This window comes from Balaenoptera borealis, assembly GCF_965194805.1.
Source record: "Balaenoptera borealis genome assembly, chromosome: 18".
Lineage (NCBI taxonomy): Eukaryota > Metazoa > Chordata > Mammalia > Artiodactyla > Balaenopteridae > Balaenoptera > Balaenoptera borealis.
In genome coordinates this window covers 57,087,018-57,098,880 of record NC_138877.1, presented here as the reverse complement: position 1 = coordinate 57,098,880, position 11,863 = coordinate 57,087,018, and the positions used below count along the sequence as shown (strand labels likewise).

Below are 11,863 nucleotides of genomic sequence, written 5' to 3'. Positions count from 1 at the left end.
TGTCACTCCATTTAGGCTTCTATAAACATAAAATCAGCAAGGGAAAAGCAACAAATAACATAAGAGGGAATACATATAAGGTTAACAGCTGATCTTTCAGCAGAAACTCTGCAAGCCAGAAGGGAATGGCAGGACATATTTAAAGTGATGAAAGGGAAAAACCTACAACCCAGATTACTCTACCCAGCAAGGATCTCATTCAGATTTGACAGAGAAATTAAAACCTTTAGAGACAAGCAAAAGCTAAGAGAATTCAGCACCACCAAACTAGCTTTACAACAATTACTAAAGGAACTTCCCTAAGCAGGAAACACAAGAGAAGGAAAAGACCTACAATAACAAGCCCAAACAATTAAGAAAATAGTAACAGGAACATACATATCGATAATTACCTTAAATGTAAATGGATAAAATGCTCCAACCAAAAGACACAGACTGGCTAAATGGATACAAAAACAAGACGAGTATATATGCTGTCTACAAGAGACCCACTTCAGACATAGGGACACATACAGACTGAAAGTGAGGGGATGGAAAAAGATATTCCATGCAAATATAAATCAAAAGAAAGCTGGAGTAGCAATTCTCATATCAGACAAAACAGACTTTAAAACGAAGACTAGGATCTCTACCGGCAGCATCCGACGGCTGGATGTCTCACAGGAAGTTCTCCGCTCCCAGGCATGGGTCCCTGGGCTTTCTGCCTCGGAAGCGCAGCAGCCGGCACCGTGGGAAGGTGAAGAGCTTCCCCAAGGATGACTCTTGCAAGCCCGTGCACCTCACAGCCTTCCTCGGCTACAAGGCTGGCATGACCCACATTGTGAGGGAGGTCGATAGGCCAGGGTCCAAGGTGAACAAGAAGGAAGTTGTGGAGGCTGTGACCATCGTGGAGACGCCGCCCATGGTCATTGTGGGCATTGTGGGCTACGTGGAAACACCTCGAGGCCTCCGGACCTTTAAGACCATCTTTGCTGAGCATATCAGTGACGAATGCAAAAGGCGCTTCTATAAGAACCGGAATAAATCTAAGAAGAAGGCCTTCACCAAATACTGCAAGAAGTGGCAGGATGTAGACGGCAAGAAGCAGCTGGAGAGGGACTTCAGCAGCATGAAGAAGTACTGCCAGGTCATCCGTGTCATTGCCCACACCCAGATGCGCCTGCTTCCTCTACGCCAGAAGAAAGCCCACCTCATGGAGATCCAGGTGAACGGAGGCACTGTGGCCGAAAAACTGGACTGGGCCCGAGAGAGGCTAGAGCAGCAGGTCCCTGTGAACCAAGTGTTTGGGCAGGATGAGATGATTGATGTCATTGGGGTGACCAAGGGCAAAGGCTACAAAGGGGTCACCAGCCGTTAGCACACCAAGAAGCTGCCCCGTAAGACCCACCGAGGGCTGCGCAAGGTTGCCTGTATTGGGGCGTGGCATCCTGCACGGGTGGCCTTCTCTGTGGCTCGGGCCGGTCAGAAAGGCTACCATCACCGCACCGAGATCAACAAGAAGATCTACAAGATTGGCCAGGGCTACCTCATCAAGGATGGCAAACTGATCAAGAACAATGCCTCTACTGATTACGATCTGTCTGACAAGAGCATCAACCCTCTGGGTGGCTTTGTCCACTACGGTGAAGTGACCAATGACTTTGTCATGCTCAAAGGCTGCGTGGTGGGAACCAAGAAGCGAGTGCTCACCCTTCGCAAGTCCTTGCTGGTGCAGACCAAACGGCGGGCCCTGGAGAAGATTGACCTCAAGTTTATTGACACCACCTCCAAATTTGGCCATGGCTGCTTCCAGACTGTGGAGGAGAAGAAAGCGTTCATGGGACCACTTAAGAAGGACCGAATTGCAAAGGAAGAAGGGGCCTAATGTCAGAACAGATTATACAGCTGGTAGAATCTCAATAAAATTATTTTCCAGTGAAAGTAAAAAAAAAAAAAAAAAAAAAAAAACGAAGACTATTACAAAGAAGGACACTACATAATGATCAAGGGATCAATCCAAGAAGAAGATATAACAATTGTAAATATTTATGCACCCAACATAGGAGCACCACAGTACATAAGGCAAATCCTAACAGCCATAAAAGGGGAAATTGACAGTAACACAATAATAATAGGGGACTTTAAGACCCCACTTTCACCAAAGGACAGGTCATCCAAACTGAAAAAGAATAAGGAACCACAAGCTTTAAATGACACATTAGAAAAGATGGACTTAATTGATATTTATCAGACATTCCATCCAAAAACAACAGAATACATGGAGCCTAAACAATACGCTACTAAATAACCAAGAGATCAATGAAGAAATGAAAGAGGAAGTCAAAAAATACCTAGAAACAAATGACAATGAAAACACGATGACCAAAACCTATGGGATGCAGCAAAGCAGTTCTAAGAGGGCAGTTTATAACAATACAATCCTATCTCAAGAAACAAGAAAACCCTCAAATAAACAAACTAACCATACACCTAAAGCAATTAGAGAAAGAAGAAAGAAAAAAAAAAAAAAACAAAACAAAGTTAGCTGAAGAAATCATAAGGATCCGATCAGAAATAAATGAAAAAGAAATGAAGGAAACAATAGCAAAGATCAATTAAACTAAAAGCTGGTTCTTTGAGAAGATAAACAAAATTGATAAACCACTAGCCAGACTCATCAAGAAAAAAAGGGAGAAGACTCAAAGCAACAGAAATGAAAAAGGAGAAGTAACAATGGACACTGAAGAAATACAAAGAATCATGAGGGATTAATACAAGTAACTCTATGCCAATAAAATGCACAACCTGGAAGAAATGGACAAATTCTTAGAAAAGCGCAACGTTACGAGACTGAACCAGGAAGAAATAGAAAACATAAACAGACCAACCACAAGCACTGAAATTGAAACTGGGATTAAAAATCTTCCAACAAACAAAGCCCAGGACCACATGGCTCCACAGGTGAATTCTATCAAACATTTACAGAAGAGTTAACACCTATCCTTCTCAAACTCTTCCAAAATATAGCAGAGGAAGGAACACTCCCAAACTCATTCTTTGAGGCAACCATCACCCTGATACCAAAACCAGACGAAGATGCCACAAAGAAAACTACAGGCCAATATCACTGATGAACACAGATGCAAAAATCCTCGACAAAATACTAGCAAACAGAATCCAGCAGCACATTAAACATATCATACACCATGATCAAGTGGGGTTTATTCCAGGAATGCAAGGATTCTTCAATATATGCAAATCAATAAATATGACAGACCATATTAACAAATTGAAGGATAAAAACCATATGATAATCTCAATAGATGCAGAAAAAGCTTTTGACAAAATTCAACACCCATTTATGATAAAAACTCTACAGAAAGCAGGCATAGAGGGAACTTACGTCAACATAATAAAAGTCATATATGACAAACCCACAGCCAACATCATACTCAATTGTAAAAAGCTGAAACCATTTCCTCTATGATCAGGAAAAAGACAATGTTTCCCACTCTCACCACTATTATTCAACACAGTTTTGGAAGTTTTAGCCATAGCAATCAGAGAAGAAAAAGAACTATAAGGAATCAAAATCGGAAAAGAATAAGTAAAACTGTCACTGTTTGCAGATGACATGATACTATACATAGAGAATTCAAAAGATGCTAGCAGAAAACTACTAGAGCTAATCAATGAATTTCATACAGTAGTAGGATACAAAATTAATGCACAGAAATCTCTTGCATTCCTATATACTAATGAGGAAAAATCTGATAGAGAAATTAAGAAAGCACTCCCATTTACCATTGCAACAAAAGGAATAAAATACCTAGCAATAAACCTACCTAAGGAGACAAAAGACTTGTATGCAGAAAATTATAAGACACTGATGAAAGAAATTAAAGATGATACAAACAGATGGAGAGATATACCATGTGCTTGGATTGGAAGAATCAACATTGTGAAAATGACCATACTACCCAAAGCAATCTACAGATTCAATGCAATCCCTACCAAACTACCAACGGCATTTTTCACAGAACTAGAACAAAAAAATTTCACAATTTGTATGGAAACACAAAAGACTCCGAATAGTCAAAGCAATCTTGAGAAAGAAAAACGGAGCTGGGGGAATCAGGCTCCCGGACTTCAGACTATACTACAAAGCTATAGTAATCAAGACAGTATGGTACTGGCACAAAAACAGAAATATAGATCAATGGAACAGGATAGAAAGCCCAGAGATAAACCCACACACATATGGTCACCTTATCTTTGATAAAGGAGGCAAGACTATACAATGGAGAAAAGACAGCCACTTCAATAAGTGGTGCTGGGAAAACTGGACAGCTACATGTAAAAGAATGAAATTAGAACACTCCTTAACACCATACACAAAAATACACTCAAAATGGATTAAAGACCTAAATGTAAGGCCAGTCACTATCAAACTCTTAGAGGAAAACATAGGCAGAACACTCTATGACATAAATCACAGCATGATCCTTCTTGACCCACCTCCTAGAGAAATGGAAATAAAAACAAAAATAAACAAATGGGACCTAATGAAACTTCAAAGCTTTTGCACAGCAAAGAAAACCGTAAACAAGATGCAAAGCCAACCCTCAGAATGGGAGAAAATATTTGCAAATGAAGCAACTGACAAAGGATTAATCTCCAAAATACTCAAACAGCTCATGCAGATCAATATCAAAAAAAAAAACAAACAAACAAATCCAAAAATGGGCAGAAGACCTAAATAGACATTTCTCCAAAGAAGATATACAGATTGCCAACAAACACATGAAAGTATGCTCAACATCACTCATCATTAGAGAAATGCAAATCAACACTACAATGAGGTATCACCTCACTCTGGTCAGAATGGCCATCTTCAAAAAGTCTACAAACAATAAATGCTGGAGAGGATGTGGAGAAAAGGGAACCCTATTGCACTGTTGGTGGGAATGTAAACTGATACACCACTATGGAGAACAGTATGGAGGTTCCTTCAGAACCTAAAAATAGAACTACCATACGACACAGCAATCCCACTACTGGGCATATATGCTGAGAAAACCAGAATTCCAAAAGAGTCATGTACCACAATGTTCATTGCAGCACTATTTACAACAGCCAGGATATGAAGCAACTTAAGTGTCCCTCAACAGATGAATGGATAAAGAAGATGCAGCACATATATACAATGGAATATTATCAGTCATAAAAAGAAATGAAATTGAGTTATTTGTAGTGAGGTGGATGGACCTAGAGTCTGTCATACAGAATGAAGTAAGTCAGAAAGAGAAAAATAAATACCGCATGCTAAGACATACATATGGAATTAAAAAAAAAATATTGTCATGAAGTACCTAGAGCCAGGACGGGAATAAAGACACAGATGTAGAGAATGGATTTGAGGACACGAGGAGGGGGGAGGGTAAGCTGGGACGAAGTGAGAGAGTGGCATGGACATATATACATTACCAAATGTAAAATAGATAGCTAGTGGCAAGCAGCCGCATAGCACAGGGAGATCAGCTCGGTGCTTTGTGACCACCTAGAGGGGTGGGATAGGGAGGGTCGGAGGGAGATGCAAGAAGGAGGGGATATGGGATATATGTATACGTATAGCTGATTCATTTTGTGATACAGCAGAAACTAACACAATACTGTAAAGCAATTATACTCCAATGAAGATGTTAAAAAAAACCCAAAGAGTAACATGATTATTTAAGTATGTTTTGACTTTGCACTGGAGGCAGATGAAGTGGACCATATTGAATTGTCCCTAAGTTTTCTTTCCCCTAACTATTTGGGATACATCCATGACAAATGTTTGAGAAACTTCACAGAGGAATGCTAATTTTAAGAAAACATCTTGCAAGCAATGTAGTAAGCACATTTGACCACTTTGTAAATACAGGCCTATCTAGAGTACTTGGTTTACACACAGAATTGAGTTTAAACCCCTCAGACCACTGTCCCAAGGAACTGTGGCTTGTCATTTGATTGCAGCATGATCTAACCAGAGTATTTTTCTTCACACACACACATACACACACAGAAACACTAATACACACACACTCATTCTTTCTCGCTCTTTCTCTCTGCATATACACGCAGAATTTAATTTGACTTGATAGTTTCATTCAGGGATCCCATGCAGAGCAGTACTACAAATAAATCTAAAAAATAGCTCCTTTCGTAGTTAAGAAGTAAAACTTAGAAAAGAATTATTTTTCCTTTTAGGTTATTCTATCTTTGCACAGTCCTTTTGTCAAAGTCTTCAATAAAAATCAAGGTAAGAAAGCATTTGTGGAGAAAACACAGAGTTCATAAATCTGTAATACACTGATGATATTGATATGCCCTCTTTTCTCTGGAATGCAGAGTTAACTGGGAAAGACTCTATTCTCCATTTCCTTTGACATAAATACTCTAATTCTACCTGAATGAATATTTCAGTCAAATTAGAACTTTTTTCCTAAAAAAATGCCAGATTTAGTGTTATTTTATGTTTACAAATACAATCAGATGTGTGTGTACATGTTTTGTATGTATACTATATATGTATATTACACATATATATAATATATATGATCACTCTGAAGGCTTAAGTAGAAGATTGTTATCTCCAATTAACTAGGCAAATGTGAAAAGATATGATGTTGCAATTAGCTATTAAATCTAATTGTGATAATTTCATGAAATTAATTATGTGATTTTTAAAATAGCAAGTGAGGAAATCTAGTGATAAAAGGTAAATTTTATATAACAAAATATTACAGTAGACTTCTAAATTTACTTTTTTTTAAACATCTTTAGTGGAGTATAGTTGCTTTACAATGGTGTGTTAGTTTCTGCTTTATAACATAGTGAATCAGCTGTACATTTACATATATCCCCATATCCTCTCCCTCTTGCATCTTCCTCCCACCCTCCCTATCCCACCCCTCTAGATGGTCATAAAGCACTTAAATTTTATGACAGCAATGAGGGTATTACCTAAGAGAAATTAATTTTTTAGAGTCCCACAATTTAAAAAAATGTTTACAAATATTCAATGTATTAAAAAACCCCAATGAACAAAATACATTGTTTTAAGTGGAATATATTTCAAGAGTTTATAAAAAAATATATTTCTGAAGTATTTCATTAAATATGAAGATACTAAATTGTCCTGTTGATACTGATATGTTTCTTCAACAAATATTTATCATTTAACAAACATTTATGAAACATCCATTTTCTGCTAGGAATATGCCAAAGAGATGCAATATTACACAAGACAGACATTTCCTGAACTCATGGGAATAACATAAAAACATTAACAAAAACCAAACACCAAAAGTGCAAATAATATGACTGTATAATGGATATTTGATAGAGCGCTCTGTATGACCACAGATACTTCTTAAGGTGATCAGGGAATGCATCTCTGAGAAAATGACACACAATTTAAAAATGAGAGATGCCACATATCCAGTCATGAAATGAGTGAAGAGAAGAACATTACAGATAGAAGGGAGAGCTAGTGCAAATGATCAGTAAGTGTGGAAATGTTAAATGTAAAAAGTATAGTAGAAGTCTGAAACAAAAGTTTGGGTGTTCATTGGGGATTTGTGAGCATATTAATTTCATTCAAAATGTAAAAATATATTAGGATAATTGTGGTAAGAATAACTGTGGTATATACACATATACATACATTCATATTACACATATATGTATGTTTATGTTTATATGTATGTTATTTATATATGTGTGTTTTATATATGTATATATATATGTGTGCACATATATATCTTAAGGGATTGGAAGTCAAATTACATAAACTTGTATAGTTCAAGGAGATTAAATAGTAGAGAGATATATTTTTAGTTTTTTGAGGAACCTCCATACTGTTTTCCATAATGGCTGTACTAATTTACATTCCCACCAACAGTGCACAAGGATTCCCTTTTCTCCATATCCTCACCAAGTTTTGTCACCTTTTATCTTTTTGATAAGAGTCATCTTAACAGGTGTGAGGTGATATATCATTGTAGCTTTGATTTGCGTTTTCCTGACAATTAGTGGTCTGGAGCACCTTTTCATACACCTGTTGGCCATTTGTGTGCCACATTTGGAAATAAAGGCTATTCATGTCCTTTGTCCACTGAGGAAAATAAAATTAGTACCTTGAAGAGGTATCTGTGTTCCCATGTTCATTGTAGCATTATTCACAATATCCAAGACATGGAAACGACTTAAGTTTTTGTCAAAAGATGAAAGGATAAAGAAATTGTGGTATATGTATACAATTGAATATTATTGAGCCTTATAGAAAGGTGGTCTTACCATTTACAACAACATGAATGAACCTAGAGGACATTACACCAAGTGAAATAAGCCAGAGAGAGAGAAAATACTGCATGATCTCACTTCCATGGGGAATCCAAAAATATTGAAACAGAGAATAGACAAGTGGTTACTAGGGGTGGGGAGGTGAGGGAAATGGGGAGATATTGGTTGGAGGGTACAAAGTTACAGTTGTGTGGGATGAAAAGATCTAGAGATATAATGCACAGCAAGGTGAATATAGTTAATAATACCAGAAGTTTGCTCAGGGAGTAGATTTCAGGTGCTCTCAGTATTAAAAAAAAAAAAAGTAACTATGTGAGGAGATGGATATGTTAATCAGCTTGACTATAGTAATCATTTCACTATATACACATATATATGATCAATCATGTTGTACACCAAAATATATATAATTTTATTAAATAATTAAAATAGAGAAGAAAGAAGTAGAGTATGAAAAAATAGAGCAATCAGATTCGAAGAGAGAATATAGTTCAATTTGGAGAGGTATAAGGGCTCAAATACAATATATATTGATATATACGCCTATGTTATATATTTCAAATTTCTTAAAAACTGAAAAAAGTAAAGGTTTTGATATGGTCAGCAAAGGAGCTGGGCCTGACCTAAGCAGAGTACTAAATGTGGAACACTGCCACAGGCATTTCTCCAACGATGCCCAAGGCTTTTAAGGTGCTGAGAAGCCCAGGGATTTCTTTGGTCTTGAGGCTTTTCTTTCTTTGTTGGCATTTCATCTGTGACATCATTATTTTCATCATCACATAGCTTTGCAATCATGATATATTTATTCATAAAAGTGTTATTTTTTAATTCTTTTTATTTGGATAAATAGCGTCTTCTGATAATTTTAAATACATTTCCAGAGACCACTGAAAGAAATTAAGTTTTGTTATTTCAAGTTGTGCTCCTTCTGCTTACCACAATTTAACATTTACTCTAAAGCCCAGCAACAGGTCTCAGAGCCCAGCAACAAGTTTGAGAGCATCTCTTCTTCAGGGTATTGGTTATTACGTTGCTCTGCAGACATAATTAACAGGTATCAGGCAACGAGATGCAAACGTGTAAACAACATTTAGACTTTATAGGTGGGATGCTGGTTAATGACCTGAAAGAATTAATGCATCTTTTTCCCAATTAAATAATTACCAGGAAATAATGTAGGCACAACAGAGAATAAAGACTATGATATAATATTTTTACATAAATAATAAAGCTACTCTTGGGATTACATGCACTATTTTGTTTTAGCCTAAAAATCAGTAAATGAACAGTATATGCTCACAGTTATTTTTCCAGAATTTTCTTCTCTTTTTTTTCCTTCTTTCTCTGCTGTATATCCTACATTTAAATGTCATACTGAGTTCTTCTGTAAGTTTAAATAACAAAGAAGGTTATTTTCCATCTAAGTGAAGCAGGCCGTAATTCTTCCCAGGTTCCTTTTGTACATTAAGATGGCTCCTCAAGTAAAATGTACCACATGTACCAAAGCCCTGACGTCTACTGCTACATGTGGTTCTTCAAAGACAGCACCTCACATGTTGATCCCTTTGCCATTCTGAGGCTGTCCCAGAGTTCTCTCTGTTGGTCCCTTTGAACAGTCTTTGAAGTGCCACATGTAACTAAAGAAAGTCCTGGGACGCATCACCACATTACGCATTCCAGCTGCAAGCCAGCTTCCTGCTGGAGCTTAGGGTTGGAAAGAGATCACAATATGCCATCCATCTTGTTAAAATAAGCTCAAGAAGGAAATTGTTAAAGGGAAAAATGTAAGAGAGGTGAGTGTCAAAATAGCTTTTAAGCAGCTAATAAATGAGACTTCATAATCAGTTGAATTTAGTATTAGGTACTATGATTTTTTTTTTCTAGATCTTTATTGGAGTATAATTGCTTCACAATACTGTATTAGTTTCTGTTGTACAACAAAGTGAATCAGCCATATGCATACACGTCCCCAAATCCCCTTCCTCTTGAGCCTCCCTCCCACCCCTCTAGGTGGTCGCAAAGCACTAAGCTGATCTCCCTGTGCTATGCTGCTGCTTCCCACTAGCTATCGGTTTTACATTTGGTAGTGTATACATGTCAGTGCTACTCTCTCACTTCATCCCAGCTTACCCTTCCCCCTCCCCGTGTCCTCAAGTCCATTCTCTACATCTGCATCTTTATTCCTGTCCTGCCCCTAGGTTCATAAGAACCATTTTTTTTTTTTGAGATTCCATATATGTGTTAGCATATGGTATTTGTTTTTCTCTTTCTGACTTACTTCACTCTGTATGACAGACTCTAAGTCTATCCACCTCACTACAAATAACTCAATATCGTTTCTTTCTATGGCTGAGTAATATTCCATTGTATATATGAGCCACATCTTCTTTATCCGTTCATCTGTGGATGGACACTTAAGTTGCTTCCATGTCCTGGTTATTGTAAATAGAGCTGCAATGAACATTGTGGTACATGACTCTTTTTGAGTTATGGTTTTCTCAGGGTATATGCCCAGGAGTGGGATTGCTGGGTCGTATGGTAGGTCTCTTTTTAGTTTTTTAAGGATCCTTCATACTGTTCTCCATAGTGTCTGTACCAATTTACATTCCCACCAACAGTGTAGAAGGGTTCCCTTTTCTCCACACCGTATCCAGCATTTACTGTTTGTAGATTTTTTGATGATGGACATTCTGACCGTGTCAGAATGTCTTGGATAAAGACATTATTAGGCCTTTAAAATAAGACAACTGGTACATCAGACAAGGGAAACAGATCTGCTTCTGCTGGCAAAAAAAGGCTCAGAGAGATTTGGGGGTTTGCACCGTTCACGGCCTTCCTAATTTACCCTGACAACCCCATTCTAATCCTCAATGTATCATGATCTCCCGCTTAATACTTTAATGTCTGCGTAACAGTTATGGTGAAGCTGCAAAATCAATCTAGGCTTTAATTCAGCAACCTGAAGGAATAGCTTCTGTATCTGATTTTTTGCTATGTGAGCCTTATGGCTAAACCATCAAAGGAAGTCAGAGAGGCTTTGTGATTAAGTGACCATTCTTGAACTGAAAATTTAAAATCATGAGTTTGTAATTTTCTCGCTTTAAGCTCCTGTGTGTGTTATAAATCACAGCCCACCCCACAGACCTCATATCCCTTCTTTTCTTGAAGGAAAGGTTTATTGCAGAAGCCGCACAATTTATCAAAGTGTTGGCTTTATTGGCTTTATTACACATTTTGTATCAGGTGACCACAGGTGAAAATGTAAGTACTTAAGTAGCTAACACATCAGCACATAGCAATGACTAGCAATAGTTGTCTGCCAATGTTAAGATTCTTGCTGTTTTCAAAATCACCCAGCTCTGAAAAACAATTCCAGATTATTGCTTCCTTGAGTGTCTGTTGCTTGCAGTAGCTCTGTACAATTACACTATCAGGGGTGGTTCAGTACTGATTAAAGATTCCATGGTAGTCAACTGAAGGAGCAAATAATTTGTATTATGTGTTTAATACTTAATCTAATCTAATATTCAGAGAT

The 11,863-nt window shown here is 37.4% G+C and overlaps 1 pseudogene across 1 annotated transcript; it reads left to right on the top strand.

Annotated features, from left to right (window-relative positions):
* Window positions 1-625: 625 nt before the first annotated feature.
* On the top strand, window positions 626-1,920 carry LOC309615490 (large ribosomal subunit protein uL3 pseudogene; annotated as a pseudogene). The gene has a single exon. The product of its transcript is annotated as a large ribosomal subunit protein uL3 pseudogene (transcript).
* The last annotated feature ends 9,943 nt before the right edge of the window (window positions 1,921-11,863 follow it).